Source organism: Amphiura filiformis, unplaced genomic scaffold (assembly GCF_039555335.1).
Source record: "Amphiura filiformis unplaced genomic scaffold, Afil_fr2py scaffold_26, whole genome shotgun sequence".
In the NCBI taxonomy this organism is placed as follows: Eukaryota; Metazoa; Echinodermata; class Ophiuroidea; order Amphilepidida; family Amphiuridae; genus Amphiura; species Amphiura filiformis.
This window is the reverse complement of record NW_027305490.1, coordinates 1731162-1737720: the sequence shown is the minus strand read 5'-3', so window position 1 is coordinate 1737720 and position 6559 is coordinate 1731162. Positions and strand designations below refer to the sequence as shown.

Here is a 6559-nt window from a genome sequence, read left to right as displayed (position 1 = left end):
ATAACTTGGCATCTAGTTGAAAAAAAGTACTGGTGGCCATTGTCTGAACATTGTCAGAGCTGGTTGGGATTTTTGAGAACTGGCTTGTGCCGACCATCTGGTCACAACCCTGATCATTGTAAATTTTACCAGCATGTAAATGTAGGTGTTGGTTCTATGTGTATCAAGATGGCTTGATGTAAATCCCCAACCCTTTGTATTTACTTATTTTTAATTACAGGGTTTTCAAGTTGCTGAGATTATGAAGGGGACCCAAAGGGTAAAGATATAATTCAGCAGCTGGAAGGAGGAACGATGTCTGGACAGGAACTGGTTTCCTTGAGAAAGCTTGTGGTAAAAATCCTTACAAAGCACTTGACAGAGAAAGCTGGAGATCTGTAAGTATCCATAATACTTATCAAGTTGATAGTCAATTTACTCATGATTTGCTTTCCACTAACATCCTACCATGATGGGGTACACAGATTGTAACATTTATATTAGCCAATTGAAACAATTAATTAGCATTAAGACTTTAATGAAAAAAAAAAAGGTTATATTCAGGGCATAATTATGCTGGTATCAAGCATAGCAGTTCGCTACATAAACTGTTGAAGCTGCTATGTAGTAAAATTGTGCATAGCACTTTTGCTAAGCAAAATGTGCGCACTAAATTATGCCCTGCTACAGAATTTGATAGGCAAAATCTGCTCACTAAATTATGTAGCAATCACATCCCAAAATGCTACACACATTGACAATTTGCTAAACACAATTTCACACGCTTATGGGAATGTGATGCATGTAAACAAATGATAATATCATGAATTTGTCAGAAAGTGCAACAACTTGAAGTAAATCAGATGGGTGTTAAGTGTACACATTAAATGCTATGCTCTGATGAATCAAAATTGGTAGCTTTTCCTCAATTTTGGGATGTGTAATAATTTTATGACCAAATTATAAACTGCGACCATTGGGAAAAAATAAAATTCAGGAGCGTTAAAGTTCTGTTCATACTATGCCGCATTTTGTTGCGGTGCGTTGTATTAGTGCCGATATATTGATTACTTTTTGCTGCAACTCCCGAGTTAAAATGAATTTAACTTTATTGCGATAACGCACTGAAGTGTTTTGCAGTGGAGGTGCAATTACGGTGTAGTATGAACGGACCTTTACCTAAGTAATAAGTAAAAGTGAATTAGGCTGTGCTACATTTTCCTTATTGATGGATAATAGTGAATATATGTGATTTTTCCCAGAGATCGGGACAAAAATGTTGTGCATTTACCAAAGTCTAGACAGTTTTGTGGCATCAAAATTTTGCTAATGCAAGTAACAGCCCAAATGGCAAAACATCAGCAAAACCCTATAAAAATTTCTGTGCATGAAAATTTTGTAATTCAACACCATGAAATTGGCTAACTATTTATGCACGCGAACAGTTTAGTAATGGAGGGAGGACTGGGATGTATGAAATATGGAGGCTTTGTGATTGAAACTTGAACCACAGAATGGCTTAGTACTAATTAACTTGTATATTTCTTTAGGTACCCCAGAACTCAAGAAAAGGAGGCAATGGCAAAGGCGTTGGTGACAGAATTTCCATGTTTCAAAGATCGTACACCTGGATGTAAAGGCTATGTGAGTACCGGTATTAACCAAATGCAAACATACATTCTTAGTACTATAGACCATTTGACCCATGGTGTTTATAAACAAAGGCAGGAACTTGAACTTCACAATCTTGTATTGTCATCATGGCAGGCTGGGAAATAAGAAGCGCCAGACCAGGGGCTACTTTGTAAAAAATAGCCCCTGGTTCACGGGTTTTACAGGGAACCAGGGGCTATTTTCAATGAACCAGGGGCTAGTCAATGGATGGAAAAAATTGTTGTGTACTGTTTGATACCTCACTCAATCAGGCTTGGGAATAAGAAGCGCCGGACCAGGGGCTACTTGGTAAAAAATAGCCCCTGGTTCACAGGGTTTTACAGGGAACCAGGGGCTATTTTTAATGAACCAGGGGCTAAACGGCCCCTGGCCCCCACTTATTTCCCAGCCTGCATCATGGATGGCGCTAGTTTCAATAGTACGGCCCTTACAATGCACAGCCATATTGCAGGGCTAGACAGGGAAAATGCTGGGCATTAACATCACAGGTCATCAATTGGTCTATAGCCTATAATTTTACCCTGATAAAGATTCAAAATTCTTGTAGTTTCCTGTTATAACAAAGCTGGTAATACCATATTAGGTCATATTGATTGGTTGTGGGAGATTTAAACATTCTAAGGCCAATTACAATTGATCCTTAGTTTCCTGTTTCCCTCGCGCGTCCAAAATCAAGAATGGAAAAATATTTAATTATTTTATTTTTATTAAGGTATTTTCACCTTTTAATTGACTTTTTATTTGCTAATATCTGACTTTGATCATCTCAACTTTGATTATGAATATAAAACAAGAACATTGTAGAGTCAAAATCAATTATAAAGGTAAAATAATTAAATCCGTAGTCTTAGTCAAAATGACCAAATGGACTGTTGATAATAGTCACGACCACATTTTCAAAATAAAGAAAGTAATAGATAATTAATAATCAATAGATAATTAATAATTAAAAGTCGCCTCGTCCTTTATTTTCAAACTTGAAACAGGAAACTAAGAATTAATTGTGAAGGGCCTAATCAAATTGATGTTCATACTCATAAACTTCGCCATATCAACCATTATGCGTACATGTAGCAACAAGCTACTTCAACTATCATGAAATAGGAGCATTGTATAGGCTGGTTAACAAGTTAATCCAAATATTTGAAAGTTGACAGTGACCTGGTGTGTATGCGCATGCGTTATGGTATTTTGCAATGCTCATCCGTTCAGAGTCGGTGCCTTTTAGTCCATCTTTTCTGTGGTCTTTCTCTGGGACTGTTGCTGTGTATTAAGTGAAGGCCACATTTGGTAAATATGTGTGAGAGTTCCTCTTTTAACTTGTTCAATGGTGATTAAAGATTTCCCTTCAGTTTTAGGTTCAGTTTTCCTCTTCTATATACGGTTTTGTTAATATTAATCGCACCAGGCGTGATTTTTTTATTTTTTCGGTGGAGGTGTTTATTACAATTTTGGTAGCAAAAAGTTGTTTTGTGGGTGCCAATAAAGGATATGAGTGCTTTGTAGAATTGGGGTGGGGCGCTTATTAGGGTTTTGGTAGCCAAATTTAGAGGTGTGTTTTTAGGGAGAGGGGTTTAAAGAGGAAATATGATATGCTCCGTACTATAACAAGTATTATTTTACAGGTGAGGTGACTAACTTTGGAATTAAAAGTGCTCAAACCCATTACAGGTGAGCGTAGAAACAAATTCAAAGTATAGACCTCTGGAAAAGGCAACCGTTACTACTAGTTTCACGACATACCCTCACTTACGATCATTGGGTATACCGATCATCATATATGCTCCGTACTATATCTGTAAGATACCTCATGCTACATGTGAGAGAATTCATATTTTCCCAATATCTTGTTCAGAGGCCCGGGGGGTGTACTCAGTACAAATGACCATACGGGGACGTGCCGCAAACATGGGTAGCATTTTCGGCCTTCTGGTATATCAATGACCCCTTTTTCAAAGCCTATTTTGGTATATGAATGGGTCCTTTTTTCAAAATTTTCTCAATTTTTTCGGAAAACAGCCCAATTTTTCCTTAATCTAGCCAAAATTTTCTCAATTTTCCCAAAATTTTGGGAAAATTTGTAAAAACTAAGACAATTTTGGTTAAATTCGGCCGAAAATTTTGACTTTTGGTATATAAATGGGTCCAAATTTCTTGAAAAATTGGTATATTTATGGGTCCTCTTCCAAAATCTCAGCGGCACGTCCCTACCAAAACCAAACTTGAGTACCCCCCCCCCGGGTTCAGAGGTTTCCATTTTCTTCTGTGCTCACCCACACCCCTGAATAAAGGAAATTCTGTAATTTTCAATTCTATGATTGGCACTTCAGTAAAACCTGTCACAGAACTTACCAAGAGAAATAAAAAATCTTACAAATTTGCAACTTCTCATATTTTCTTATCTTTGAAGGAGCTGTTCTTTAGCGAGGCGAAGGCTTTATAGAATGGAGACTAAAAACAATGCGTCAGAGTGCTGAAAGCGTGCAGGAGGTCCTAGCAATACAAGTCAACTCAAGAAAAAAACAAAAAATGACACAGATGACAATGAAACAGAACAGTGCTCAGCAGAGGTACTGGAGCAGGTGGGTGCTATACAGTTTTGTGACAATTTTAGCTCTTCAAAAGATTTAGTGCACCTCTTGTAAATGTAACATAGCATACGTTAATAATTAAAAAGGGGTTGAATTATTCAGCTTCAACATAGTCAATATCATACTTTTGATCACAAACTTGGCTCTTGTGTTGTGATATCTTTTGAAGAAAAACTTCATTTCTTTCATTATTTTCCAGCATATCCAAGTCAGTTTTATAATTATAAACATCAAAAATTTATCATTTAGAGGGACACATTCTTTGATGACATAAGAAGCAAAGCACCAGGTACTAATTTAGATATCAATGTATAGAGGTGACCACAGCTACCCATAGATAAGATAGCAGACGTGGGCGTAGTGGGTTGTGCGATGAGAAGAGATGTAGGGGCGAGCCCGGACGCACTCTAATCCCCATCCACCTTGGACATCCAGATAAAATACACAGGTGGATAAAAATAAAGTCGTGTGCATTTCTCATGTTGTAAGTTAGGTAATCTTATGTGTGTTTTTTTTTCTTCCACAAGATGGAGTGGCTGAAATACCACCCTCCAACGAGGGAGAATTTGTCCCAAATTAAAGCGAACTTGAAAGCCACGTTCTTCTACCGCAGATCAAAACTAGTAAAGGAGGCACCTTCTATCACAAACCAACTTGCAGAAATGCCAAGATTCAGAGACAGTCCTGACCTGGTTAGTATTTAAATGGAGATCACGATCTGTCTCATGAATACAAACAAACAGTATCAACATGTGTGTAGGGTTTTTTTTAAAGCTTTTTCCTGCAGGGTTAGAATTCGACTTTATGAATTCAAAATACTGTTTACCTGTTCATAGTCCATCAAGATAGACTCATGAAATCCATTGACTTTCACCAAACCTTGCCTTGAAAAATCAAGGCAAGTGTAATGTGAAACCAGGCCCAAACTCATGATATGACCATCTGGGGATCTGAAAAATCCCAGATGTTAGACTGGGCTTGGATTAGGTTTGGAAATTCACCAGTCAGGACCGGCGGGTTTGCAGTAAAATCAGGCCATCTAGATGGACTACATGTTCATGATTCTAAACCTAAACATGTTATGACCGTCATCTGAAGGAGTGCAAACATAATTTCCCCCCTTCCAAAAAAAAATGTTCCTATGTGACATATACATAGCATGGCTTGATACATTCCATAGGTTCTTATGGTATTATGGTTTAAATTATTGATAAAGAGGTACCAGTTTTCAGGGTACTTCCTGATTTTCAGAGATTTTGCTTTGTTTATTCTTGCCCAAAGTAATTTATCAGCGGACAATATAAGCATGATGTATTTTAAATTAATTCACTTTTCAATTTTCATGTTTCAGATTAACTTTGAGTTTGACATGTTGAACCCCGGTTGTGGTTCAAAAATGTTGGTGAAGTGGAACCCTTACTTTAGACCCAAGCTAACACAGTTATCAGAGGAAGCTGCGAGGTTCAGTAAGTAAACATGAAATTTGAACATATGCATTTTAACAGCAAATGTTGTAGAGTTAATAAACTTGCTTAAATATAGATATTTTATAGAGTTTGTTGAGCTCCACAATAATCAGAAATCTGAGCTTGATCAGAGTAGCGGCTCAAAAGTTATGGCAATTTGAGTGTCAAAATATGACAAAATTGAAGCCTACTCTTCTTATGTATTGTATTGTTGTTGTTGTTTTTTTGACCCCCTAGCAAACTTGACAATGTATGCAAAAAATGTAATTAATTTTCACACAATTTTTTTTTTAAAGTTCATGCAAAAGTACTGTTACATTGGGAATAGTGTTAGGGTGAAAGATAGGTGTGCAGGTATAAGAGCATCATTCCTTATTATTATTATTAATTTATTTCATATTTCGAACTTTAAAGCATTTTGGCTAAAAAATGACTTGAATATTGGTCTAAATCTTGCTGTTACAGATGATCTGGATGTGTGGTTTAAGGGGTTTAAGAGCAAAGGATATGATGTGTTTTCATTCATAATGCAACGTAGACAAGTAAGTTACTCTTGAATCTAGATATATGTTCAGACTTATTTCCAATGGGGTCCATTTTGACAAAAGGTTGCAGAGCATGGCGCAGCAAAGAAAAACAATGGAAATAAGTCTTCACATGTTCAAATTTGTGTGGCAGTTTCTCTCTCATGGCAAAATTCTTAACAGCTCTCTTGAAGACCTCTCTCTTTACTTTGAATGCAATTAATTGATTGATATATGTTCCAGTCACAGATGGCATTGTAAAAGGTGTTAGAAGCAATGCCTTTGACACAAGGAACAATAAAGTCGTGAGCATTAGACTGAGTGC

At 36.8% G+C, this 6559-nt stretch overlaps 1 long non-coding RNA gene across 1 annotated transcript; it reads left to right on the top strand.

Annotated features, from left to right (window-relative positions):
* The first annotated feature begins 296 nt into the window (after positions 1-296).
* Positions 297-4082, top strand: LOC140143734 (uncharacterized). The gene is made up of 3 exons (XR_011857789.1): positions 297-377; positions 1530-1623; positions 4064-4082. It is a non-coding gene; the product is annotated as an uncharacterized lncRNA (long non-coding RNA).
* The last annotated feature ends 2477 nt before the right edge of the window (positions 4083-6559 follow it).